This window comes from Phalacrocorax aristotelis, chromosome 6, assembly GCF_949628215.1.
Source record: "Phalacrocorax aristotelis chromosome 6, bGulAri2.1, whole genome shotgun sequence".
Lineage (NCBI taxonomy): Eukaryota > Metazoa > Chordata > Aves > Suliformes > Phalacrocoracidae > Phalacrocorax > Phalacrocorax aristotelis.
In genome coordinates, this window is record NC_134281.1 from 1 (window position 1) to 26,932 (window position 26,932).

Below are 26,932 nucleotides of genomic sequence, written 5' to 3' on the forward strand. Positions count from 1 at the left end.
AACAACGCTACACAGAACGCTACAGGCAACGCGCCCCGAAGGATGAGAGGCAGCTCTCGGAGAGAACGACGACACCCAGACGGAACCCCCCCCGTCCGGCAAGACCGCCTGCGGGACCCCGACGGCGACGTCAGCAGGCCCTACGGCAACGCTACAGAACGCCGACAGCTTCGCGGCCCGTGACAAGAGCTTCCTCTCGCAACCGAGACGACGGACGCGCAACCAGCCCGGCTTCAAGACCTAACCGCCTAAGGATGCAAGGAAGAAATGCCAGTCCCAAAAAACTCACAGCGACAGAGCGGCGCTGCTCACGCAGCCGGGAACGACGCCGCCCAAGACGACCGTCCGAGACGCCAAAACGATCCACGCCGGAAGCTTGCGACGCCAAAAGAGAGGCGCCCGATGGGCGCCGAGCCCACGACTAGGGCCTCGCCGGGCCCTACTAACGCTGCCGAGGCACCTGCCTGGCTCCTAAAGAACAAAGACACCAACCGAGACCCGAGGAAGGTCGGAGACACCCAACACAAAACACACACACTGCACAATAACGCACACGGCCTGGAACCGCCCTGCCCGGCACGCGTTCCCGTCACATTGAAGAGGAACCCGCTCCTTTTCCCTGCTCTCAAAGGGGACCGCTTCCCAGACAGCCCGCTCCGCTGCACCATCCTTAAAACCCCTCCCTCCCCCAACCCCTTCCCCAGCGCCGTTGCCTCAACTTAGCTTTCAAGGGGCCCAGAGTCTCAGTCCACCCATCCTTCAGACGAACAAGCGCACAGTCAGCCCACTGCATCGGTCCTCCAAGGGCCAGGTGCCTTTTCATCACCTAAACAAAAACAACAAAAATACACACACAGCAGCGCTGCCAGCCAGCATCCCATCACTCAACAAGGACCTACGCCCGCAACGCCCCCCACCTCACGCGCACCCGGCTGCGCCGCTCACCCGGCTGCTCCGTGCCCATTCCGGACGAGGACGAACGCCATCCCCTGCGGCCCCTAGAGATACCACAGGATACACAAAGTTACCGTCGCTCCGCCAAAAAAGGAAGAACGAACCACACCGGCCCCACGCCCCTCCCCTCTGCGACCCAGCTCACCTCAAACGCGCATCCAGGCCCAAAGGCAGCCGGCGCACAACCTGCAACGCCAAAGACAAACGCTTCAATTGAGTGGCCGTACGACACCTTGCTCTCAAGCAACGGCCTGGCCTTCAAGCCCCTCACCTCTCGGACCTCTCGTCGGCACGCGGCGTCTCCCCTCCGAAGCCTGCGTGCGGCACCTGCAAGAACCCAGGCAAAAAAGGACCCGCTCGGGTGCTGCGGGAGCCTCAGGATACCCGCACAAACCCCCCCCATCTCAGACACGCACCTTTCCCTCGACAGCTCACCTGCCTGGCCTCCAGCAGATCCGGTTGCCATCTGGACGCTCGCCCGCCCCCTGCAAGAGCCAAACGCATGTCGCTCGCAACCACCTGCAACGCGACCCCTCAGGACGAATCGCTACGCTTCAGCCCACCCGTCACCGCTCACCCCGTGCGATTCCCCTCCGGTGCCCGGATCCCGCTCGGCTCCTCGCATGCGTCCGCAAAGAAAAATTACCACAATGGGCTCATAGAGCCAACAGCCACATCTTCCCCCTAGATACACCGCACACCAACTCACCTGCTGACAGCGCCGTCCTCCATCACCCTGCACGACTCCTCCCTCGGCACCTGCCAAACCGATGCCAAACAAGTCACCTGCATGCACAGCGACAGCTGAACCACGACACAGGTCTCGATCGCATGTAGGAACACCCCTCGAGAGCCCAACTAGGGCGGCTCTTAAACATGAGCACAATACATCAAACATTAAGCCCAGCACACAGACAAGCCAGAACACCCTTGACACGCTACCTGCTCAGCTAAGACTCTAGCTCCCTCCCCCAGACACCTACGGTTGTTCCCTGGGGGCCCACAAAACCCAACAGGAATTACTTCCCTCACCCACCGACGACAGCCACTCGATCCAAGACGGCTGCAAAACTCCTTCCCCCCCACCTTCCCCCCGCCCCCCCCAAAGCCTGGGCGCATCCCTAGATGCCAGCACCACCCACCTCGCCCTGACTCTACATCCCCGGGCAGGGCGGCTCCAAGACAAACGCAGAACAACGCTACACAGAACGCTACAGGCAACGCGCCCCGAAGGATGAGAGGCAGCTCTCGGAGAGAACGACGACACCCAGACGGAACCCCCCCCGTCCGGCAAGACCGCCTGCGGGACCCCGACGGCGACGTCAGCAGGCCCTACGGCAACGCTACAGAACGCCGACAGCTTCGCGGCCCGTGACAAGAGCTTCCTCTCGCAACCGAGACGACGGACGCGCAACCAGCCCGGCTTCAAGACCTAACCGCCTAAGGATGCAAGGAAGAAATGCCAGTCCCAAAAAACTCACAGCGACAGAGCGGCGCTGCTCACGCAGCCGGGAACGACGCCGCCCAAGACGACCGTCCGAGACGCCAAAACGATCCACGCCGGAAGCTTGCGACGCCAAAAGAGAGGCGCCCGATGGGCGCCGAGCCCACGACTAGGGCCTCGCCGGGCCCTACTAACGCTGCCGAGGCACCTGCCTGGCTCCTAAAGAACAAAGACACCAACCGAGACCCGAGGAAGGTCGGAGACACCCAACACAAAACACACACACTGCACAATAACGCACACGGCCTGGAACCGCCCTGCCCGGCACGCGTTCCCGTCACATTGAAGAGGAACCCGCTCCTTTTCCCTGCTCTCAAAGGGGACCGCTTCCCAGACAGCCCGCTCCGCTGCACCATCCTTAAAACCCCTCCCTCCCCCAACCCCTTCCCCAGCGCCGTTGCCTCAACTTAGCTTTCAAGGGGCCCAGAGTCTCAGTCCACCCATCCTTCAGACGAACAAGCGCACAGTCAGCCCACTGCATCGGTCCTCCAAGGGCCAGGTGCCTTTTCATCACCTAAACAAAAACAACAAAAATACACACACAGCAGCGCTGCCAGCCAGCATCCCATCACTCAACAAGGACCTACGCCCGCAACGCCCCCCACCTCACGCGCACCCGGCTGCGCCGCTCACCCGGCTGCTCCGTGCCCATTCCGGACGAGGACGAACGCCATCCCCTGCGGCCCCTAGAGATACCACAGGATACACAAAGTTACCGTCGCTCCGCCAAAAAAGGAAGAACGAACCACACCGGCCCCACGCCCCTCCCCTCTGCGACCCAGCTCACCTCAAACGCGCATCCAGGCCCAAAGGCAGCCGGCGCACAACCTGCAACGCCAAAGACAAACGCTTCAATTGAGTGGCCGTACGACACCTTGCTCTCAAGCAACGGCCTGGCCTTCAAGCCCCTCACCTCTCGGACCTCTCGTCGGCACGCGGCGTCTCCCCTCCGAAGCCTGCGTGCGGCACCTGCAAGAACCCAGGCAAAAAAGGACCCGCTCGGGTGCTGCGGGAGCCTCAGGATACCCGCACAAACCCCCCCCATCTCAGACACGCACCTTTCCCTCGACAGCTCACCTGCCTGGCCTCCAGCAGATCCGGTTGCCATCTGGACGCTCGCCCGCCCCCTGCAAGAGCCAAACGCATGTCGCTCGCAACCACCTGCAACGCGACCCCTCAGGACGAATCGCTACGCTTCAGCCCACCCGTCACCGCTCACCCCGTGCGATTCCCCTCCGGTGCCCGGATCCCGCTCGGCTCCTCGCATGCGTCCGCAAAGAAAAATTACCACAATGGGCTCATAGAGCCAACAGCCACATCTTCCCCCTAGATACACCGCACACCAACTCACCTGCTGACAGCGCCGTCCTCCATCACCCTGCACGACTCCTCCCTCGGCACCTGCCAAACCGATGCCAAACAAGTCACCTGCATGCACAGCGACAGCTGAACCACGACACAGGTCTCGATCGCATGTAGGAACACCCCTCGAGAGCCCAACTAGGGCGGCTCTTAAACATGAGCACAATACATCAAACATTAAGCCCAGCACACAGACAAGCCAGAACACCCTTGACACGCTACCTGCTCAGCTAAGACTCTAGCTCCCTCCCCCAGACACCTACGGTTGTTCCCTGGGGGCCCACAAAACCCAACAGGAATTACTTCCCTCACCCACCGACGACAGCCACTCGATCCAAGACGGCTGCAAAACTCCTTCCCCCCCACCTTCCCCCCGCCCCCCCCAAAGCCTGGGCGCATCCCTAGATGCCAGCACCACCCACCTCGCCCTGACTCTACATCCCCGGGCAGGGCGGCTCCAAGACAAACGCAGAACAACGCTACACAGAACGCTACAGGCAACGCGCCCCGAAGGATGAGAGGCAGCTCTCGGAGAGAACGACGACACCCAGACGGAACCCCCCCCGTCCGGCAAGACCGCCTGCGGGACCCCGACGGCGACGTCAGCAGGCCCTACGGCAACGCTACAGAACGCCGACAGCTTCGCGGCCCGTGACAAGAGCTTCCTCTCGCAACCGAGACGACGGACGCGCAACCAGCCCGGCTTCAAGACCTAACCGCCTAAGGATGCAAGGAAGAAATGCCAGTCCCAAAAAACTCACAGCGACAGAGCGGCGCTGCTCACGCAGCCGGGAACGACGCCGCCCAAGACGACCGTCCGAGACGCCAAAACGATCCACGCCGGAAGCTTGCGACGCCAAAAGAGAGGCGCCCGATGGGCGCCGAGCCCACGACTAGGGCCTCGCCGGGCCCTACTAACGCTGCCGAGGCACCTGCCTGGCTCCTAAAGAACAAAGACACCAACCGAGACCCGAGGAAGGTCGGAGACACCCAACACAAAACACACACACTGCACAATAACGCACACGGCCTGGAACCGCCCTGCCCGGCACGCGTTCCCGTCACATTGAAGAGGAACCCGCTCCTTTTCCCTGCTCTCAAAGGGGACCGCTTCCCAGACAGCCCGCTCCGCTGCACCATCCTTAAAACCCCTCCCTCCCCCAACCCCTTCCCCAGCGCCGTTGCCTCAACTTAGCTTTCAAGGGGCCCAGAGTCTCAGTCCACCCATCCTTCAGACGAACAAGCGCACAGTCAGCCCACTGCATCGGTCCTCCAAGGGCCAGGTGCCTTTTCATCACCTAAACAAAAACAACAAAAATACACACACAGCAGCGCTGCCAGCCAGCATCCCATCACTCAACAAGGACCTACGCCCGCAACGCCCCCCACCTCACGCGCACCCGGCTGCGCCGCTCACCCGGCTGCTCCGTGCCCATTCCGGACGAGGACGAACGCCATCCCCTGCGGCCCCTAGAGATACCACAGGATACACAAAGTTACCGTCGCTCCGCCAAAAAAGGAAGAACGAACCACACCGGCCCCACGCCCCTCCCCTCTGCGACCCAGCTCACCTCAAACGCGCATCCAGGCCCAAAGGCAGCCGGCGCACAACCTGCAACGCCAAAGACAAACGCTTCAATTGAGTGGCCGTACGACACCTTGCTCTCAAGCAACGGCCTGGCCTTCAAGCCCCTCACCTCTCGGACCTCTCGTCGGCACGCGGCGTCTCCCCTCCGAAGCCTGCGTGCGGCACCTGCAAGAACCCAGGCAAAAAAGGACCCGCTCGGGTGCTGCGGGAGCCTCAGGATACCCGCACAAACCCCCCCCATCTCAGACACGCACCTTTCCCTCGACAGCTCACCTGCCTGGCCTCCAGCAGATCCGGTTGCCATCTGGACGCTCGCCCGCCCCCTGCAAGAGCCAAACGCATGTCGCTCGCAACCACCTGCAACGCGACCCCTCAGGACGAATCGCTACGCTTCAGCCCACCCGTCACCGCTCACCCCGTGCGATTCCCCTCCGGTGCCCGGATCCCGCTCGGCTCCTCGCATGCGTCCGCAAAGAAAAATTACCACAATGGGCTCATAGAGCCAACAGCCACATCTTCCCCCTAGATACACCGCACACCAACTCACCTGCTGACAGCGCCGTCCTCCATCACCCTGCACGACTCCTCCCTCGGCACCTGCCAAACCGATGCCAAACAAGTCACCTGCATGCACAGCGACAGCTGAACCACGACACAGGTCTCGATCGCATGTAGGAACACCCCTCGAGAGCCCAACTAGGGCGGCTCTTAAACATGAGCACAATACATCAAACATTAAGCCCAGCACACAGACAAGCCAGAACACCCTTGACACGCTACCTGCTCAGCTAAGACTCTAGCTCCCTCCCCCAGACACCTACGGTTGTTCCCTGGGGGCCCACAAAACCCAACAGGAATTACTTCCCTCACCCACCGACGACAGCCACTCGATCCAAGACGGCTGCAAAACTCCTTCCCCCCCACCTTCCCCCCGCCCCCCCCAAAGCCTGGGCGCATCCCTAGATGCCAGCACCACCCACCTCGCCCTGACTCTACATCCCCGGGCAGGGCGGCTCCAAGACAAACGCAGAACAACGCTACACAGAACGCTACAGGCAACGCGCCCCGAAGGATGAGAGGCAGCTCTCGGAGAGAACGACGACACCCAGACGGAACCCCCCCCGTCCGGCAAGACCGCCTGCGGGACCCCGACGGCGACGTCAGCAGGCCCTACGGCAACGCTACAGAACGCCGACAGCTTCGCGGCCCGTGACAAGAGCTTCCTCTCGCAACCGAGACGACGGACGCGCAACCAGCCCGGCTTCAAGACCTAACCGCCTAAGGATGCAAGGAAGAAATGCCAGTCCCAAAAAACTCACAGCGACAGAGCGGCGCTGCTCACGCAGCCGGGAACGACGCCGCCCAAGACGACCGTCCGAGACGCCAAAACGATCCACGCCGGAAGCTTGCGACGCCAAAAGAGAGGCGCCCGATGGGCGCCGAGCCCACGACTAGGGCCTCGCCGGGCCCTACTAACGCTGCCGAGGCACCTGCCTGGCTCCTAAAGAACAAAGACACCAACCGAGACCCGAGGAAGGTCGGAGACACCCAACACAAAACACACACACTGCACAATAACGCACACGGCCTGGAACCGCCCTGCCCGGCACGCGTTCCCGTCACATTGAAGAGGAACCCGCTCCTTTTCCCTGCTCTCAAAGGGGACCGCTTCCCAGACAGCCCGCTCCGCTGCACCATCCTTAAAACCCCTCCCTCCCCCAACCCCTTCCCCAGCGCCGTTGCCTCAACTTAGCTTTCAAGGGGCCCAGAGTCTCAGTCCACCCATCCTTCAGACGAACAAGCGCACAGTCAGCCCACTGCATCGGTCCTCCAAGGGCCAGGTGCCTTTTCATCACCTAAACAAAAACAACAAAAATACACACACAGCAGCGCTGCCAGCCAGCATCCCATCACTCAACAAGGACCTACGCCCGCAACGCCCCCCACCTCACGCGCACCCGGCTGCGCCGCTCACCCGGCTGCTCCGTGCCCATTCCGGACGAGGACGAACGCCATCCCCTGCGGCCCCTAGAGATACCACAGGATACACAAAGTTACCGTCGCTCCGCCAAAAAAGGAAGAACGAACCACACCGGCCCCACGCCCCTCCCCTCTGCGACCCAGCTCACCTCAAACGCGCATCCAGGCCCAAAGGCAGCCGGCGCACAACCTGCAACGCCAAAGACAAACGCTTCAATTGAGTGGCCGTACGACACCTTGCTCTCAAGCAACGGCCTGGCCTTCAAGCCCCTCACCTCTCGGACCTCTCGTCGGCACGCGGCGTCTCCCCTCCGAAGCCTGCGTGCGGCACCTGCAAGAACCCAGGCAAAAAAGGACCCGCTCGGGTGCTGCGGGAGCCTCAGGATACCCGCACAAACCCCCCCCATCTCAGACACGCACCTTTCCCTCGACAGCTCACCTGCCTGGCCTCCAGCAGATCCGGTTGCCATCTGGACGCTCGCCCGCCCCCTGCAAGAGCCAAACGCATGTCGCTCGCAACCACCTGCAACGCGACCCCTCAGGACGAATCGCTACGCTTCAGCCCACCCGTCACCGCTCACCCCGTGCGATTCCCCTCCGGTGCCCGGATCCCGCTCGGCTCCTCGCATGCGTCCGCAAAGAAAAATTACCACAATGGGCTCATAGAGCCAACAGCCACATCTTCCCCCTAGATACACCGCACACCAACTCACCTGCTGACAGCGCCGTCCTCCATCACCCTGCACGACTCCTCCCTCGGCACCTGCCAAACCGATGCCAAACAAGTCACCTGCATGCACAGCGACAGCTGAACCACGACACAGGTCTCGATCGCATGTAGGAACACCCCTCGAGAGCCCAACTAGGGCGGCTCTTAAACATGAGCACAATACATCAAACATTAAGCCCAGCACACAGACAAGCCAGAACACCCTTGACACGCTACCTGCTCAGCTAAGACTCTAGCTCCCTCCCCCAGACACCTACGGTTGTTCCCTGGGGGCCCACAAAACCCAACAGGAATTACTTCCCTCACCCACCGACGACAGCCACTCGATCCAAGACGGCTGCAAAACTCCTTCCCCCCCACCTTCCCCCCGCCCCCCCCAAAGCCTGGGCGCATCCCTAGATGCCAGCACCACCCACCTCGCCCTGACTCTACATCCCCGGGCAGGGCGGCTCCAAGACAAACGCAGAACAACGCTACACAGAACGCTACAGGCAACGCGCCCCGAAGGATGAGAGGCAGCTCTCGGAGAGAACGACGACACCCAGACGGAACCCCCCCCGTCCGGCAAGACCGCCTGCGGGACCCCGACGGCGACGTCAGCAGGCCCTACGGCAACGCTACAGAACGCCGACAGCTTCGCGGCCCGTGACAAGAGCTTCCTCTCGCAACCGAGACGACGGACGCGCAACCAGCCCGGCTTCAAGACCTAACCGCCTAAGGATGCAAGGAAGAAATGCCAGTCCCAAAAAACTCACAGCGACAGAGCGGCGCTGCTCACGCAGCCGGGAACGACGCCGCCCAAGACGACCGTCCGAGACGCCAAAACGATCCACGCCGGAAGCTTGCGACGCCAAAAGAGAGGCGCCCGATGGGCGCCGAGCCCACGACTAGGGCCTCGCCGGGCCCTACTAACGCTGCCGAGGCACCTGCCTGGCTCCTAAAGAACAAAGACACCAACCGAGACCCGAGGAAGGTCGGAGACACCCAACACAAAACACACACACTGCACAATAACGCACACGGCCTGGAACCGCCCTGCCCGGCACGCGTTCCCGTCACATTGAAGAGGAACCCGCTCCTTTTCCCTGCTCTCAAAGGGGACCGCTTCCCAGACAGCCCGCTCCGCTGCACCATCCTTAAAACCCCTCCCTCCCCCAACCCCTTCCCCAGCGCCGTTGCCTCAACTTAGCTTTCAAGGGGCCCAGAGTCTCAGTCCACCCATCCTTCAGACGAACAAGCGCACAGTCAGCCCACTGCATCGGTCCTCCAAGGGCCAGGTGCCTTTTCATCACCTAAACAAAAACAACAAAAATACACACACAGCAGCGCTGCCAGCCAGCATCCCATCACTCAACAAGGACCTACGCCCGCAACGCCCCCCACCTCACGCGCACCCGGCTGCGCCGCTCACCCGGCTGCTCCGTGCCCATTCCGGACGAGGACGAACGCCATCCCCTGCGGCCCCTAGAGATACCACAGGATACACAAAGTTACCGTCGCTCCGCCAAAAAAGGAAGAACGAACCACACCGGCCCCACGCCCCTCCCCTCTGCGACCCAGCTCACCTCAAACGCGCATCCAGGCCCAAAGGCAGCCGGCGCACAACCTGCAACGCCAAAGACAAACGCTTCAATTGAGTGGCCGTACGACACCTTGCTCTCAAGCAACGGCCTGGCCTTCAAGCCCCTCACCTCTCGGACCTCTCGTCGGCACGCGGCGTCTCCCCTCCGAAGCCTGCGTGCGGCACCTGCAAGAACCCAGGCAAAAAAGGACCCGCTCGGGTGCTGCGGGAGCCTCAGGATACCCGCACAAACCCCCCCCATCTCAGACACGCACCTTTCCCTCGACAGCTCACCTGCCTGGCCTCCAGCAGATCCGGTTGCCATCTGGACGCTCGCCCGCCCCCTGCAAGAGCCAAACGCATGTCGCTCGCAACCACCTGCAACGCGACCCCTCAGGACGAATCGCTACGCTTCAGCCCACCCGTCACCGCTCACCCCGTGCGATTCCCCTCCGGTGCCCGGATCCCGCTCGGCTCCTCGCATGCGTCCGCAAAGAAAAATTACCACAATGGGCTCATAGAGCCAACAGCCACATCTTCCCCCTAGATACACCGCACACCAACTCACCTGCTGACAGCGCCGTCCTCCATCACCCTGCACGACTCCTCCCTCGGCACCTGCCAAACCGATGCCAAACAAGTCACCTGCATGCACAGCGACAGCTGAACCACGACACAGGTCTCGATCGCATGTAGGAACACCCCTCGAGAGCCCAACTAGGGCGGCTCTTAAACATGAGCACAATACATCAAACATTAAGCCCAGCACACAGACAAGCCAGAACACCCTTGACACGCTACCTGCTCAGCTAAGACTCTAGCTCCCTCCCCCAGACACCTACGGTTGTTCCCTGGGGGCCCACAAAACCCAACAGGAATTACTTCCCTCACCCACCGACGACAGCCACTCGATCCAAGACGGCTGCAAAACTCCTTCCCCCCCACCTTCCCCCCGCCCCCCCCAAAGCCTGGGCGCATCCCTAGATGCCAGCACCACCCACCTCGCCCTGACTCTACATCCCCGGGCAGGGCGGCTCCAAGACAAACGCAGAACAACGCTACACAGAACGCTACAGGCAACGCGCCCCGAAGGATGAGAGGCAGCTCTCGGAGAGAACGACGACACCCAGACGGAACCCCCCCCGTCCGGCAAGACCGCCTGCGGGACCCCGACGGCGACGTCAGCAGGCCCTACGGCAACGCTACAGAACGCCGACAGCTTCGCGGCCCGTGACAAGAGCTTCCTCTCGCAACCGAGACGACGGACGCGCAACCAGCCCGGCTTCAAGACCTAACCGCCTAAGGATGCAAGGAAGAAATGCCAGTCCCAAAAAACTCACAGCGACAGAGCGGCGCTGCTCACGCAGCCGGGAACGACGCCGCCCAAGACGACCGTCCGAGACGCCAAAACGATCCACGCCGGAAGCTTGCGACGCCAAAAGAGAGGCGCCCGATGGGCGCCGAGCCCACGACTAGGGCCTCGCCGGGCCCTACTAACGCTGCCGAGGCACCTGCCTGGCTCCTAAAGAACAAAGACACCAACCGAGACCCGAGGAAGGTCGGAGACACCCAACACAAAACACACACACTGCACAATAACGCACACGGCCTGGAACCGCCCTGCCCGGCACGCGTTCCCGTCACATTGAAGAGGAACCCGCTCCTTTTCCCTGCTCTCAAAGGGGACCGCTTCCCAGACAGCCCGCTCCGCTGCACCATCCTTAAAACCCCTCCCTCCCCCAACCCCTTCCCCAGCACCGTTGCCTCAACTTAGCTTTCAAGGGGCCCAGAGTCTCAGTCCACCCATCCTTCAGACGAACAAGCGCACAGTCAGCCCACTGCATCGGTCCTCCAAGGGCCAGGTGCCTTTTCATCACCTAAACAAAAACAACAAAAATACACACACAGCAGCGCTGCCAGCCAGCATCCCATCACTCAACAAGGACCTACGCCCGCAACGCCCCCCACCTCACGCGCACCCGGCTGCGCCGCTCACCCGGCTGCTCCGTGCCCATTCCGGACGAGGACGAACGCCATCCCCTGCGGCCCCTAGAGATACCACAGGATACACAAAGTTACCGTCGCTCCGCCAAAAAAGGAAGAACGAACCACACCGGCCCCACGCCCCTCCCCTCTGCGACCCAGCTCACCTCAAACGCGCATCCAGGCCCAAAGGCAGCCGGCGCACAACCTGCAACGCCAAAGACAAACGCTTCAATTGAGTGGCCGTACGACACCTTGCTCTCAAGCAACGGCCTGGCCTTCAAGCCCCTCACCTCTCGGACCTCTCGTCGGCACGCGGCGTCTCCCCTCCGAAGCCTGCGTGCGGCACCTGCAAGAACCCAGGCAAAAAAGGACCCGCTCGGGTGCTGCGGGAGCCTCAGGATACCCGCACAAACCCCCCCATCTCAGACACGCACCTTTCCCTCGACAGCTCACCTGCCTGGCCTCCAGCAGATCCGGTTGCCATCTGGAGGCTCGCCCGCCACCTGCAAGAGCCAAACGCATGTTGCTCACAACCACCTGCAACGCGACCCCTCAGGATGAATCGCTACGCTTCAGCCCACCCGTCACCGCTCACCATAGCCTTCTCTAAAGTCTCATCACCACACTGTGTCTCTCCCGCAAAGCCTACATGGAACGTGCAAAAACTTAAGAAGGAAGATACAGGCTACGATATTACCCAGAACAGCAACCTACCCACACCGAATCCCATTCTCACACATCTTTTCTTTGACAGCTTGCCTGCCCAGCCTCTGTCAGTTCCAGCTGCCACTTTGAGGCTCACCCATTATCTGTAATACACAACTAACAGAGGTCAGTTTTACCTTCGCTATCAACACAACACCTCAGAAAGAACTGCTACTTCAGCACACCAATCACGTAGCTCAACTCCCCTCCTGTGTCCAGCTCACACTTGGCTCATTCCTTACTGCCTTCTAACCCCCCCAAAACACACTGCAGAGTCATTCAGCCATCAGTCACATCTTCCTTCTATATACCACACACCGTCCTACCTTCTTACAGGATTTCCTCGGCTTTCCTATGTCACCCTGAACAACTCCTCCTCTGCCTCTCAAAAAAAAGGACATGGTAGAAGTCACCTGGATGCACAGAAATAGCTTAAACGATCCATAGGTCTTGCTCCCATGTAGGAATACCATGTAGAGCCCAACTACCACCTGCCATTAAAGGACATACGTTAACTCAAGCATTACACCCTATACACGTACAAACCTGAAGACCGTTAGCATGTACTCTCAGCTAGCACTCTAGCTGCCAGCTACAGTCATCTTCTTAACATCTACAAAATACTACTAAAGTTACTGACCTTTCCCATTGCTTTTGGCTATTGGCTCTGCACAAGCCTACACAGGGTTTACAGAAGTCTATTGATATTAACTATACACTTGTATTGCTCTTCTTTTCTTAAAGAAACTGCATATATAAATTCCCATACATAAATGCATACAGAACACTCACCCTAACCCCTACCACATCTTATCAATACCCTTAACAGTTAATGTCAACACCTTCTAGATTACGCAAGAGAGTTTATGAAAATAATTTTAAGATTCAATAAAGTTGAGAATTCCAATAATAAAAAGAAACATACTCAAAACTAAAAAGAAAAAAATAACAGAACAACATACTATCAAGCCATCTTACCACACCTGAACCTCCAATGCAGTATTAGATAAGGAAAAACATATAAGTTTAGACACAAATGATCTTTCAAATTTAAATGCCACCAACCCTTATTGAGTTCTAAAAGCCTTACCTCTCACAAGCATCTGCATGTCTTTAAATATCAAAACATACCTATCCAAAAATATTTAAACAGCTCAAAACTTACAATTAAGTACAGGAACACCAAACCACCCACACTGCAGAAACCCAGGAGGGAAGTGAGCTCCCTCACCAGAAGCTGGGGCTCATATACCCCGGGCCCTGCCCACCAACCTTCCCACAATCACCTGGGAAAGGGGAGGGGTGAACCACTACAGGGTATAAAGGCAGCTGAAGGAACAGCAGGGAGTTTTCTCAAGTGCTTTATGTTAACAGCATGGAAGAAAACAAAAAGAGTGGTTCTTACTCTAATTGTACTACTATTTGTTTTTCTTCACCTACATGTATTGCATCAGCAATGTGGCCAGGTAAGAAATTAAACTTCATTTTCCTGGGATGTATACAGGGAAAAACCATGGCTTACTAATTTATATAGAAGAGCAGCTCCTGGATTATAATAGCACTATTATGACCATTAGTTGTATGTTTTACTTTTCTGTAAAACAGAAGAGTTATACAATTATGGTTCATTTCTAGCAAAACCACACATACTATCTACATACTAGCAGAGCTATAGTCTAGATATGACTGAATGGCAAAGTGAATTAAATCTCTGGTTCAAATGAAATTATTTTCTATATATCACTGATAATTCAGAGTAATTTTGACACTCTGATTTCCTTAGGAGACTGATAGCAGTCTCAAAGGACAAAAATTTAAAAAGGGAAATACAGGAATGGTATCAAAAGTTATATGAAGTGTCCTAATGAGCATATAAGCAGCTAAATAAAGAATAAATGGGGAAGTGCCATAAAAACTCATTGAGACGTGTGTTGCTAAAAATAGATCCAGGTTATTGATTCTCCAAGAATCTCAAGAGAAGATCAGAGCCACCCGTAGACATTTTTGGGGTACCAGATACCAAAGAGAAACATACTATAAGACAGAAAACAAATTAATTACTGCGGAGTACAAAGATGGCTTTAGGAAAGGTTCTGGCAGAACAAGAGGCGTTGTCACAGGGATAGGAATAGTTTCTAATGGACCAGAGAAACTAAAGCAGTGGTGAGAATGCAGGAAGCTCAAAAGGGAACTCACCAAACTAACAGATATTCTCGGGGGAGCTGGAACGGGGGGCGTCAAAGAATTGAGGAAAGAAAAAAGTGATCGGGGTAACAGATACCGACTCAGGAATAGAGCTGGAGGGTAAAGAGGAGTGAAAAGTGCCCTTCTGAGCTAGAACAGGGCCCTGGGCTATCTCTATGAGGGGATGTCACGTGGGAACTCAGCAAACGGAGCAGAGGAGTCCCGAGGGAGCCCAAGACACCAAAGCAGCCTTGGAGCTGGAGCCTGAGGAGAGTCTAGGAAAGGACCGTGACTAGGATAGAAGATGTCCTGAGGAAGGCAGAGAGACAGAAAAGTATTTGGGGATGTGACAATTACATCCAGAGGGCATCTGAGTTCAGTAAACGCAACATGAGAAAGCCAGGGAACAAATAGAGGCACAAACAGAAGGAAGAAAGGACAGAATGACTGCTGTGCGCAGCATATACAGACTCAGGAAATCTTCAGATGGTGAGAGAGGGGTGTGAGTGCCACGGCAAAGCTAAAAGCGCGCAGAATGTGACCTCAAAGGGGCCGGTAGGTGTTGCGGCGCCCTGAGGGGTCCTGGGTGAGGCGCAGAGACAAAAGAATGCTCTGGGAAAGGAGGATACAGTCTGGAGGGGTGTGACCAGATTACAGATCTCCTCAGGAGCCAGGGACCGGCTGGAGGTACCGTAGTCAGCAGACGGTATGCTAAGAGTGCTCCGAGGCACAAGCAAACCCGACGACTGGGTTCAGAGATAACAAGGGAAGACCAAAGTCTGCTACTGAGCTAAAACAGGGTTGTGGGATGAAAAGGGGCCCTCTGGACACACGGTGACTGGGAGCAGAGGGGTCACGAAAGGCTCGGGGGATAAGAGATTGAAAAGGAGAGTAAATGCTACCAAAATGCTGTGGAGCACAGGGAGGGTCTCGGGAGGCATCCTAGATGGCATAGAAAAGAAAAAGATTGCTCTTTTTTGGGAACAGATGTCTTGGAGAGGTGCGATTGCGACAACAATGTGCTGCTGGGGAACGTCTAAGACGGTGAGGTAAAAGGCCTATGAGGTAAAAGATGACATTTTAAAAGCTGCGACACTAACAAAAGACAAGAAATTATTCAAGTGTTAATACAGCCAATGGATAACATTAGGCAGAGGAGTTGAAACCTGATAGTAAAGAAATAGGGAAAAACATAAAACACCAAAGGCCAAGTGACTTGGAGATGTAGGGGAAAAAAAAAATCAAGTGCAGGATGTTAGAAAAACAAAGAGAAAAATGAAAAGACGGACAGGAAACTGAAACGGGAGCAGAAAGAAAGGTAAAATGCAGCAGTACTAATGAAAGACAAGAAATAATTCTGAGAAACAGCAAAGGGAATAAAAGTAGACAGAACATTTAGGAAGCAAGAGATTAGGAAAAGGAAGGGCAAAAATAGATAGGGGACAGCCATCTAAAAGAGACAGCAAATTTTAAAAGCTGTGACGCTAAGGGAAGAGAAGAAATAATTTTAAAAAGACAGCAAAGGGAGAAAAATTGGCATAGAAAAGGTTTAAAAAGCAAGGGGGATTATGGGAATAAAGATAAAATTTAAAACATAGGGACAGCAAACAGATGGATGAAGAAAACTGGTGAAGTGATGGTGTTAAGGGAAGACATATACTTGAAAGAAAACAGAGCAAAATAAGCACAGGAAACGGGCTAAAGGAAGAAATCTAAAGTGACAGGGATTAGGGAAACCTAGAGCAAACTATTAATAATAGGGATGGAAAATAGAAAAATATTATAAAAGCAAAGGTACTGCTACTAAGGACAAGAAATAACTAAAACAAAGACACCAGATAAAATTGTACAAAATTTTAGAGGCAAATACGATTCAAGAAATGAGGGAAAAAATTAAAAATAGCAACGGTCAAGTAAAATGGAAATGGAGAAAGTAAGTGGAAAAAGCAAGGTCATTAGTGAAATAGAAGAAATAACTTTTTAAACTTCCAAAGGAATGAGAGTTAACTTATAAATAACATTTAAAAAGGAAGAGCTTATAGGGAAATAAAAGAAAAAATTAAAACAGAGACTGTAACCTAGAAGGGAGGTAGAAAGGAAATGGAAAAAGCGAGGGCGCTAAAGAGAGACGAGAAATAATTTTGCAAAGACAGCAAAGAGAACTGAGGTTGCTGTAGAAAGAAAGCCTGCGGCGAGCGAGGAAAGCAAGCAGCCAACTCAACGTGAGTGATAGAGCAAGCTTCAGTTTTATTTTTAAGTCACAGCGCTTTTATATGCTCTTGTAAACAAGCTTCAACAATTACTTCATACGGATTGCGACACCTCCTTAACGAACAGTCTATTTCTGTACTTCGTGCCTAAACTCCTTGTTGTTTGTCGGATGCTCTCAAGGCCGAGAGACATCCCTGCCTTTCTTCTTTGCTCTCAAGGCCGAGATATCTCTCGCCTTTCTTCCTCCTCCTGGTGACTTGCAGATTCTCTGTAATTTCCCATCATCGGGTCTGATCTCTGTAATTTTCCATCAGCGGGTCTGACACTGGGTCTGTAGTCAAGCTAATTCCATCGCGTACCTATAATCCTCCAGCCCGCTTTCTATCTCAAACAACTTATCAGGGGACCCGCATGTGGATTCAAGCCTATAGTTTCCCACATTTCCCCCTTTTTCTTTTATTCCTTGAGAAAGGAACACGGCACTCATACTTCTTTCCATCATTCGTCGCATACATTGCGATATACAAGGAACACACATTAATACAATGATAAACAGTATAAATATCATTAGTCCCATCTGCAAAATACTCTTAATCCAATTGCCAATGCCCCATCCATTAAACAAGCTGTTAAACCAATGCCATGGATCATCCTCCCTAAGTTCTGAGACCCTCCTTCTTAAGCTCTCAATACTTGCATGTATTGATTCTGAATGATCTGATAGATTCATGCAACACATCCCTTCAAATTCAGCACACCCATGTCCTTGGGCTAAAAGCAAAAAATCTATGGCTGCGCGGTTTTGCAGCGTAGCGTGTCTTACAGAGCCTACATCTAGTAATAAGTCAGATAACGCCTTTGATGTGGCATTTGTTTGCTTAGCTAGCCAACACCCTAGCTTGTTTAATGTCGTGAGGCTTTGAGCAACACCAACTCCAGGAGCCAAGAAGGAAGCAGCTATGATCTTTGCCGGATTCCAAAACTCAGCTGTAGAGTCACAGCTGTTCTCAACCTTATGAGTGCTCCTTTTGCTTCTCATCTTTCTATAATGTTGATAAATCATTGAAGTGTTAGGAGTAAGAAGTGTTAGGCGACCTATAGAGCAAGGCCCTCCCTTTATATGTGACGGGATGCCAGGCCAAGCCCGGTCTCCACAAATTAAAAACAAACCTGCAGGTAGCGCAATAGGCATATTGCTAGAGCGTGAGATATTTGCAGAGGTGTAGTTACACCAAGCAGTGGCATTTTTATATACACTTAGGGTGGCATTCACAGGCCAAGAAAGAGACTGGTTTCGTTCCGTATAATTAAAGTATAAGCAAGCATCCATTGACAAAGAACCCAATAGCTCAAGCTCTTGTGGCTCGAGATTAGTTTGAGGGCGATGGACTGCCCAACCGTCCCAATTATTCACACAATTCTGGGGAGTATCACAAAGGCTCCCTAAGTGTGGTGTATTTTGTGGTATCACTAGCGTCCAATTATCAACCGGTACTCCAACCAAACAGGTGGAGAGGGGATTTCCTGGCGATGACAATGATAGGCAGATGGAATCTTGGCCTGTTAGATTTGCCAGGGTAACCCATACATTCTGTTTTGGCTGGGGCGGTATGTACATGCCCTCGGTGATTCTTATCACGAAACTTACGATGACTAACGGGAGTACTATTGATTTGTCTAATCCAGTCAAGGGTGTGCAATTCATATCGTCTAGAACCCTCTATTTCGTGGCCTGCGATAATTAAAACCTTATGTGTCTGTAATGGGTGATAGTAGCAACTGTCACACCACCCCCTAGCTCGATGGGTTCTTACCCACCCGCGCTGTTGACAGCTATGACACTCTCTTAGTATCCAGGGTCGGCACTTATTACATTGGGGACATTCTATCCGTATCCTGGCTACCTCTACCGGTGCAGTCATACGTCTTCACTGTCTCCTGTCACTTCGCAGATTTCGTTCTTCTGTTCATTAGGCATAGCCTTTACCCATCTACTGGGTATCCACCTTGGACCTGTGGGGGTAAGCACACACATGTAACCTCGACCAAAGTATTTGACTTCTACGGGCCCTTGCCATAGACCAGTGGAAGGGTCTCGATACTTTACCATTACTGCCTGTCTTGACTCCTTCCTACCGTCATTCCCATGCACCCACGCAGGAGGGTTATCGTGTTCTGCAAATATGCACAAGTGATTTAATACAAACAAAACTTTTGCGAGCCGTTCTTGTACATCTTTTACGTCTCAAAATTTGTTTAGATATTGTTTTAGAGTCTGGTGCGCCCTCTCAATTATTGCTTGCCCTGTGGGTGAATGTGGAATGCCCGTGAGATGGCGTACCCCCCATGCCTGTAAAAATTTCCTAACCTTCTGACTACAGTATGCTGACCCATTGTCTGTCTTAATCTGTGTTGGAGTTCCCATTACAGCAAAACAGACTGTTAAATGACGTATAACATGGACGGCCTTTTCCCCTGACTGTGCTGTTGGTCATAAAAACTTGCTATAAGTATCGATAGTAACATGACCATATTTTAGTTTCCCAAATTCTGACACATGCGTAACGTCCATTTGCCATATTTCCCTGTCCTGAAGGCCTCTGGGATTAACTCCTAGCCCTATGCCTGGTCCGTGATGGCTGCAGGTAGGGCAGGCTTGTCTTCGGCTGTAGGCTTGTAAATATCCATTCCAACACCCTTATCTTCTCCCCCTTTTTCTTTTTGCGCTGAGTAAGTGCACCCAAAATGTGAGTAGAACCATGGAGTATGGTGAGATCGATGGGGAGATCGGGGTCTAGCCGGTCTACTGCTCTCTGAACGATCTCGGAGCCGAGGCGTTGTATCATCGAGGTTTGTTCGGCAGTCGGTCGGACCGGCGCGGCAGGGTCAGTGCCCTTTAACATAGGGCGAAGAACCTCCAAGTCATCATTAGTGATTCCGGCTACTGGCCGTAGCCATTGTAAGTCTCCTAACAGTCGTTGAGCATCATTGAGGGTTTTAATTGCTGTGTGTAACATAAGTTTCTGTGGACTGACTTGAGAGTCACTGATGCGCCATCCGAGGCATTTCCATACTGGCGAACGTTGAGCTTTCTCTGCTGCTATTACTAGGTCGTGTAGCTGGAGCTGTTGCTGTAAATATAATTCTTGCTGTGCCGAGAAGGGTTGTTGTTGCGCGAACAAGATGTCATCCATGTAATGGTAAATTATAGTGTCCGGCCATTGCTGCCGCACATTTTTTAATGCAGCATCTACGAAAAGTTGACACAGAGTAGGGCTATTCTTCATGCCTTGTGGCAATACTGTCCATTCGAAACGTAAGTCAGGACCCTCTCTGTTGATTGCTGGTAACGTAAATGCAAATCGCTGGGTATCCTGAGGATGCAGCTTTATAGTAAAGAAGCAGTCCTTTAAATCAATAATTAGCAAATGCCAACCAGCTGGTAACATGGCTGGATTTGGAAGGCCAGGCTGTAAAGCCCCCATCGCTTGCATTTGCTGATTTACTGCCCGTAAATCATGTAACAGCCTGTATTTCCCTGACTTTTTCTTGATAACAAAAATAGGGGTGTTCCAGGGGCTTGTCGACGGTCGGAGATGTCCTTGATCTAATTGTTCTTTTATTAATATGTGGGCTTGCTGTAGACTTTCCCGTTTGAGCGGCCACTGCCCGACCCATACTGGCTCTTCTGTGAGCCATGCTGATCTTCTGTGGACGAGTGTCTATCAAAGTGACATCTACTGCTGTTGCCAAGTCCAAGCCGAGGCTTCCGCTGGTAGCGGGTTGCAAATTGGAAGCTGGCCGGAGCTGCTCGGCACGACTGGTGGTGTGGTGACGGAGTGCTGAGAAGTCACTGGAGCCGCGATTGGTGTCTGCGCGCTGCGACCCCGGGCGCTCAGCTTCCCGTTTCCCGAACGCCGGCAGGCAGTGGTATTGTGGCTTTGAGCTTGGCAGTGTTTGCACCATAAGTTAGCTTCGCTGCACTGTCTCTTCATGTGTTCTGCTTTTCCGCAGCGGAAGCATCTAAAAGTAGCTGGCCCTCTGTTAGGGTTTTTAGCTGGACCCAATGGGGCGAGAGCGGCACAAACTTGTTGTTGAACCTGTACCATTCCCTGCCCAACTTCCCTCAGTGCCTCAACTAACATAGCTTGAGGACCGGTAGGTACTCGACTCATGCGTTCAAGCATCACCTCAATGCCTGCGTCTAGGGGAAGTGTAATTAAAATACTTTTAGTAGCTTGGTTGGAGTTTTCCATAACACATTGACGCAGCAATGGGCCCTTCATAAACTCAGGTAAGTCGGTACGATCTAACGCTTCTGTAACTCGATCCACAAATGTGGCAAAAAGCTCTTCCCTCCCTTGCTTAATCGACATGTAAGAAGGGGTGATTGGTGCTGTTTTGACGCGCTGTAAGGCGTCCCTTGCTAGCCTCATTGATTCTCTTAATACATCAGGGCCTGTCTGCATTTGCATGTCTAGGGACGAGAAGGGTCCTATTCCCATAAGTTGTTCTACTATTACTCCTGCTAGCGGATCGTTTTGCTGGCGCTGGGTGTCTGCCGATCTATCGCATAGGGCGTGCCAGTGAGCCTGCCATAAAAGCTGCTGCGACTGTGTCAGTATGAACTTCATAATGTTTTTAATATCCTCGGGACAAAGCAGCCCGCTTCCCCAAATGTAATTTAGCATCTGTCTGGTCGGCTCACTGTGTACACCCGATTCGCTGACCGTACTTCTCAGCTGGTTCAAGATTTTCCAATCAAGAGGAGTATGGTGTGCGAATAAATTTTGATTGTTAGCAGGGTCCGGTTGATAGATGACAGGGAAAGCCTGAGCCAACAAGTCGGCGGTCTCTAGGTCCCCCTTTTGTAATGCCTCTAACCCGATTTTCCGCCAGTCAACTCGGCTGCGCACACTAGGCACAGAACGGTGACTAGACGGGGTGCTCGGCTTATTTTCCTCCACCGGAGAAACTACATCACATAAATTTTCAATATCTTCCCCTCCCTTTCCCAAGCTTATTCCTTCTCCGCTAGTTTCTACAGATCCACCAGGAGGAGGAGGAGGAGGAGGGGGAGGAGGAGGAATAAGGGGCTTTCGAGGTACGGTAACTGGGATCCCCGAGAAGGGAGGCGAAGGATTGCCTAAGCCAATTCCAATCTTTCCAGCATTGGGGTCACAATTGTCTAGCCGATCAGAGGCGGCTGTTGCTAATCTTTTTTCAGTTTTATATTTTTTCATACAGTTAATCACTTCCCGCCAAGGTTTCATTAGCTTTTTCGCTGTCTTATCGTCATCTATCACCAAGTCCCACAAACAATCACCATAAGCTCCCCACTCCTCTACTTCAAAAATCGACTCCGGTTCTTTAAAGAACTCTTTCACTTTGCCCACTGTAACTAGCCTTGACAAGTCTTTTAACTGACTTACTCCCCGCTTTTCTAAAAAGCACTTTAATAATTCAAAAGCTACCTCGACCTCCATCGCCCGATGTGAGGATAAATCAGCGTCGTTTGTACGGCTCTCGCTCCCGGGTTAGCTTCAACTGCGGAAAGCGGATCCCCTCTTGAATTCCGAGGTTGGATCCAGGCCGGAGGGTCGGAACGTATCAGAAATGATGCATAAATCGACTCCTCTTTTGCCCCCTGGCCGCCGTCTGCCAGTGCGTCTCCGTCTCTCGCTGCCGTATCAGAAATAGTCCTTTTCAGGTCCCTGTTCGGGCGCCAGTTGCGGCGAGCGAGGAAAGCAAGCAGCCAACTCAACGTGAGTGATAGAGCAAGCTTCAGTTTTATTTTTAAGTCACAGCGCTTTTATATGCTCTTGTAAACAAGCTTCAACAATTACTTCATACGGATTGCGACACCTCCTTAACGAACAGTCTATTTCTGTACTTCGTGCCTAAACTCCTTGTTGTTTGTCGGATGCTCTCAAGGCCGAGAGACATCCCTGCCTTTCTTCTTTGCTCTCAAGGCCGAGATATCTCTCGCCTTTCTTCCTCCTCCTGGTGACTTGCAGATTCTCTGTAATTTCCCATCATCGGGTCTGATCTCTGTAATTTTCCATCAGCGGGTCTGACACTGGGTCTGTAGTCAAGCTAATTCCATCGCGTACCTATAATCCTCCAGCCCGCTTTCTATCTCAAACAACTTATCAGGGGACCCGCATGTGGATTCAAGCCTATAGTTTCCCACAAAAGCCTAGCCAGCAGTGCGTATTAGGAAATAAAGACAATCTTATGCAATAAGGACAGTGACCCAAAACAGACGTGAAAAGGAAATATAAAAAGCGAGAGCGCTATGAAAAATAATTGAGAAGTAACACCGGCGAACGAGACAAAAGTAGGAAAGTTTAAAAGCCAGGGGATTAAGAGACAATAACAACTAAAAAATAGTAATAGAAATAAAACAGAGACATAAAATTTTAAAAGCGATGGTGCTAAGGAAAGAGCTGAAAATGAACAAATGACCACAGTAAAGGTGATAATAGTACACGAAAAGAACACGATAAACGCAAGGGTGGTTAGGGTACCACTGGAAAAAAATTAAAAGGGATTGAATAAGGAGTTCATCTATCTCAAAGGGGGAAAAGCATTCTTCCTTGGGAATTTGCAGGGCTCGGGGAGGTGGCTTTAAGGGAGACTTGGAGGGGAAGGGATATAGCCAGGCTCGCTAAAGAAGAGCCTAGGGGCAGCGTGCCGAGCTCGAGGGTGAAATCAATATCCCACCTTGAGCAGGTCTACCCCGATGCACGCAGCATAGATGCCGTAAGGCAGGAGATAGAAGCTGTTTTGCAGCAGGATAGCTTTGATTTTCTTGCCGTCGCAGACATCGCAGATTCATAGAACATTCTGGGTCTGAAGGGACCCACGAGGATTAGAGTCCAACTCCTTTCCCTGCACAGGACAACCCCAAATTCACCCCATGCCTCTGATGGTGTTGCCCTAGTGCTACTTGATCATTGTCAGGCTTGGCGCTGTGCCTGCTTCCCTGGGGAGCCTGTTCCGTGGCCCTCTGAGTGAAAAACCTTTTCCTAATACCCACCCTAAACCTCCCCTGGACCACCCTCCTGCTGTTCCCTCAGGTCCTATTGTTGGTCACTGGAGAAAAATGATCGGCACCTGTGCCTCCTCCACCCCTTGTGAGGAAGCTGCAGAGGGATATGAGGTCTCCCTGTCTCTAGGCTTAATAAACCAAGTGACTTTAGCTGCTCCTAGTACGGTTTCTCACCAGATGCAGTGGGATGCCTCGTACAATTCGAGTGCTGCGATGGATGGCTCTAATCTCTTACAAAGGGTTAGGCAAGGAAGGAGATGTGGTGGGGTGGCTCTGTACGTTAGGTAGTGTTTTGGTTGTAGAGAGCTCAATGATTGGGAGGATGAGGTTGACGGCTTATGGGTAAGGATGAGGGGAAAGGCCAAGGAGGCAGATATCCAGCTGGGGGTCTGCTGTAGACCACCTGACTGCAATGAAGAAGTAGCTGAAGAATTCTACAGGCAGCTGGCAGAACTCTCCCAGTTGCTACCCCTTATTCTCATGGGGCACTTGAACTTACCAGATGTCTGCTGGAAAGAAAACGCAGCAGAGGAAACTGTCTAGGAGGTTCATGGAGCACGTGGAAGGTAACTTCCTGATGCAGCTGGTAAATGAGCCTACTGGGGAGGTGCCTCGACTGACCTGCTCTTTAGAAACAGAAGGACTGGTGGGAGATGTGGGGGTTGGAAGCCATTTTGCGCCTAGCGACTGCACCCTGATGGAATTCCTGATGCCTGGCAAAATAAGGAAGGGGGGGCTGGCAAAATCTATACCGTGGACTTGCGGAGGGCAGGCTTTGGACTCTTCGGGACACTGGTTGAAAGGGTTCCTTGGGATGAAGTCCTGAAGGGCTAAGGGGTCCTGGAAGGCTGGACGTTGAAGAAGGAAATCTGGAAGGTGCAGAACCAGGTTGTCCCTGTGCGCAGTAAGACAAACGGGCAGGAAGATGACAGGCCTGGCTGAACAGAGAGCTTTTGCGGTGGCTCGGGGGGCGGGGAAAGGAGAGTTTACTGCTTTTGAAGAATGGGTAGGCAAGTCAGAAACAGAACACAGAGCTTGTTATGCCAATCAGAGAGCAAACCAGGAAGGCAAAAGCCCAGCTAGAACTCAACTGGCCACTGTTGTTAGAGATGACAAAACATGCTTTTACATATATGCTAACAGAAAGAGAACCAAAGAGAATCTCCAGCCTCTACTGGGGGCCGGGGTGGGGAATGCTGCCACTGAGGAATAGACTGAGGTACTTGAAGCCTTCTTGGCCTCAGTCTCTAGTAGACTGGCTGTTTATCACCAGGGTAGTAATGGTTCACCTTCAGTGTGCTCACCAGGCATGTACAGGATGACCAGGGGATCAGGCCCAGACACCGCAGGTTCTGCCTGACCAACCCAGTCTCCTTCTATGACCAGGTGACCCACCTAGTGGATGAGGGAAGGGCCGTGGATGTTATCTACCTGTACTTCAGTAAAGCCTTTGACACTGTCTCCCACAGCATTCTCCTGGAGAAGCTGGTGGTTCCTAGCTTGGACAGGTGTACTCTTTGCTGAGTACAAAACTAGCTGTATGGCTGAGCCCAAAGAGTAGTGGTGACAGAGGTTAAACCAAATTTGTGGCTGGTCATGAGCGCTGTTCCCCAGGGGTCAACTTTAGGACTAGTCTTGTTCCATGTCTTTATCAAGGATCTGAATGAGGGGACAGTGTGCCTTCAGTAAGTTTGCAGATGATACCAAGTTGGGCGGGAGTGTTCATCTGCTTGAGGGTAGGAAGGCTCTGCAGAGGGATCTGGACAGGCTGGACCCATGGCCTGACATCAACTCTATGAGAATTAACAAGGCTGAGTGCCGGGTCCTGTGCTCGGGTCACAACGACCCCATGCAATGCTACAGGCTTGGGGAAGAGCGGCTGGAAAACTGTGTGGCAGAGAAGGACCCAGGGGTGCCGGTTGACAGCCGGCTGAACGTGAGGCGGTGGTCTGCCTGGGTTGGCAAGGAGGCCGATGGGGTCCTGCCTTGTATCAGAAATAGCATGGCCAGCAGGAGTAGGGAAGTGATCGTACCCCCGACTTGGCACTGGTGAGGCCGCACCTTGAGTATCGTGTTCCCTTTCGGGCCCTTCGGTACAAAAAGGACATTGAGTAGTTGGAGTATGTCCAGAGAAGGGCAACAAAGCTTGGGGAAGGGTCTGGAAAACAAGTCTTATGAAGAGCGGCTGAGGGAACTGGGGTTGTTTAAGTCTGCAGAAGAGGAGGCTCAGAGGAGGTTGTAGTGAACTGGGTGTAGGTTCCTTTTCCCAACGAGCTAGCGATTGGACAAGAGGAAATGGTGTCGAGTTCCATCAGGGAATGATCAGATAGGGTATTAGGAAAAATTTTTTTACCCAAAGAGTCGTCAGGTATTGGAACAGGCTGCCCAGAGAGGTGGGGCAGTTGCCCTCCCTGGAGGCGTTCAAAAGATGCGTATACATGGCACTTTAGGACGTGCTTTAGGAGGCACCGTAGTGTTGGGTTGATGATTGGACTCAATGATACCACAGGTCTTTTCCAACCTTATTAACTCTGTAAAAAAAGTAAACGGTCACCTTGATAAAATATTTTAAAAGCAATGGGGTGCATGACCAACAAATAACCCTTAAAATTAGGGATTGGCAGCTTCGTAAAACTAAACCTAGAAAGAGAATTTTAAAAGCAATGGGGTAAGGGTCAGACAGGAAAAAGTGAGAAATAGGGTCCACAAACTAAATCAGTGAAGACAAACAAAATTGAAAAACTGATTTAGTTGAGGACAGGCAGGAAGAAACAAACGTGGACGCGGAACTGAATGTAGACAGACAGCGCAAATGTAAAAATCAACGGGGTTCTGGCCATGTGGGTAGAAGGTAAATATCAAGAGAGGGAGACAGACAGATGGCCACAGAGAAAGGACGTAGGAAGAGCAAGCCAGGGCAGAGCAGAGGGAGTCACTGAAATGGAGATAGGTCGCTGGGTAGAGGCAGACCTAGAAATGCAATTTTTACAAGTAATAGGGAAGAAAGAAATAATAGCAGGTGTGGAGCCAGAAAAGGAGAGGTATAGAAAGGACACATAGAAGGCGATGGGGTGCAGGGCAGTGTTGGCAGAAGACCAAAAAGCTTTGGTGAG

At 53.3% G+C, this 26,932-nt stretch overlaps 7 long non-coding RNA genes across 7 annotated transcripts; all 7 read right to left on the minus strand.

Moving 5' to 3' along the window:
- Positions 1-25: 25 nt before the first annotated feature.
- Positions 26-1,285, minus strand: LOC142058298 (uncharacterized). Its single transcript, XR_012660890.1, has 3 exons — positions 1,226-1,285; positions 1,100-1,140; positions 26-998 (listed from the first exon to the last, which is right to left on the minus strand). It is a non-coding gene; the product is annotated as an uncharacterized LOC142058298 (long non-coding RNA).
- Positions 1,286-1,620: 335 nt separating this feature from the next.
- On the minus strand, positions 1,621-3,494 carry LOC142058299 (uncharacterized). Its single transcript, XR_012660891.1, has 4 exons — positions 3,372-3,494; positions 3,246-3,286; positions 2,866-3,144; positions 1,621-1,823 (listed from the first exon to the last, which is right to left on the minus strand). It is a non-coding gene; the product is annotated as an uncharacterized LOC142058299 (long non-coding RNA).
- A 272-nt stretch (positions 3,495-3,766) lies between these two features.
- LOC142058300 (uncharacterized) lies at positions 3,767-5,640 on the minus strand. Its single transcript, XR_012660892.1, has 4 exons — positions 5,518-5,640; positions 5,392-5,432; positions 5,012-5,290; positions 3,767-3,969 (listed from the first exon to the last, which is right to left on the minus strand). It is a non-coding gene; the product is annotated as an uncharacterized LOC142058300 (long non-coding RNA).
- A 272-nt stretch (positions 5,641-5,912) lies between these two features.
- LOC142058301 (uncharacterized) lies at positions 5,913-7,786 on the minus strand. The gene is made up of 4 exons (XR_012660893.1): positions 7,664-7,786; positions 7,538-7,578; positions 7,158-7,436; positions 5,913-6,115 (listed from the first exon to the last, which is right to left on the minus strand). It is a non-coding gene; the product is annotated as an uncharacterized LOC142058301 (long non-coding RNA).
- A 272-nt stretch (positions 7,787-8,058) lies between these two features.
- Positions 8,059-9,932, minus strand: LOC142058302 (uncharacterized). Its single transcript, XR_012660894.1, has 4 exons — positions 9,810-9,932; positions 9,684-9,724; positions 9,304-9,582; positions 8,059-8,261 (listed from the first exon to the last, which is right to left on the minus strand). It is a non-coding gene; the product is annotated as an uncharacterized LOC142058302 (long non-coding RNA).
- Positions 9,933-10,204: 272 nt separating this feature from the next.
- On the minus strand, positions 10,205-12,061 carry LOC142058303 (uncharacterized). Its single transcript, XR_012660895.1, has 4 exons — positions 11,956-12,061; positions 11,830-11,870; positions 11,450-11,728; positions 10,205-10,407 (listed from the first exon to the last, which is right to left on the minus strand). It is a non-coding gene; the product is annotated as an uncharacterized LOC142058303 (long non-coding RNA).
- A 201-nt stretch (positions 12,062-12,262) lies between these two features.
- LOC142058304 (uncharacterized) lies at positions 12,263-26,334 on the minus strand. The gene is made up of 4 exons (XR_012660896.1): positions 26,173-26,334; positions 12,697-12,754; positions 12,402-12,474; positions 12,263-12,310 (listed from the first exon to the last, which is right to left on the minus strand). It is a non-coding gene; the product is annotated as an uncharacterized LOC142058304 (long non-coding RNA).
- Positions 26,335-26,932: the final 598 nt, after the last annotated feature.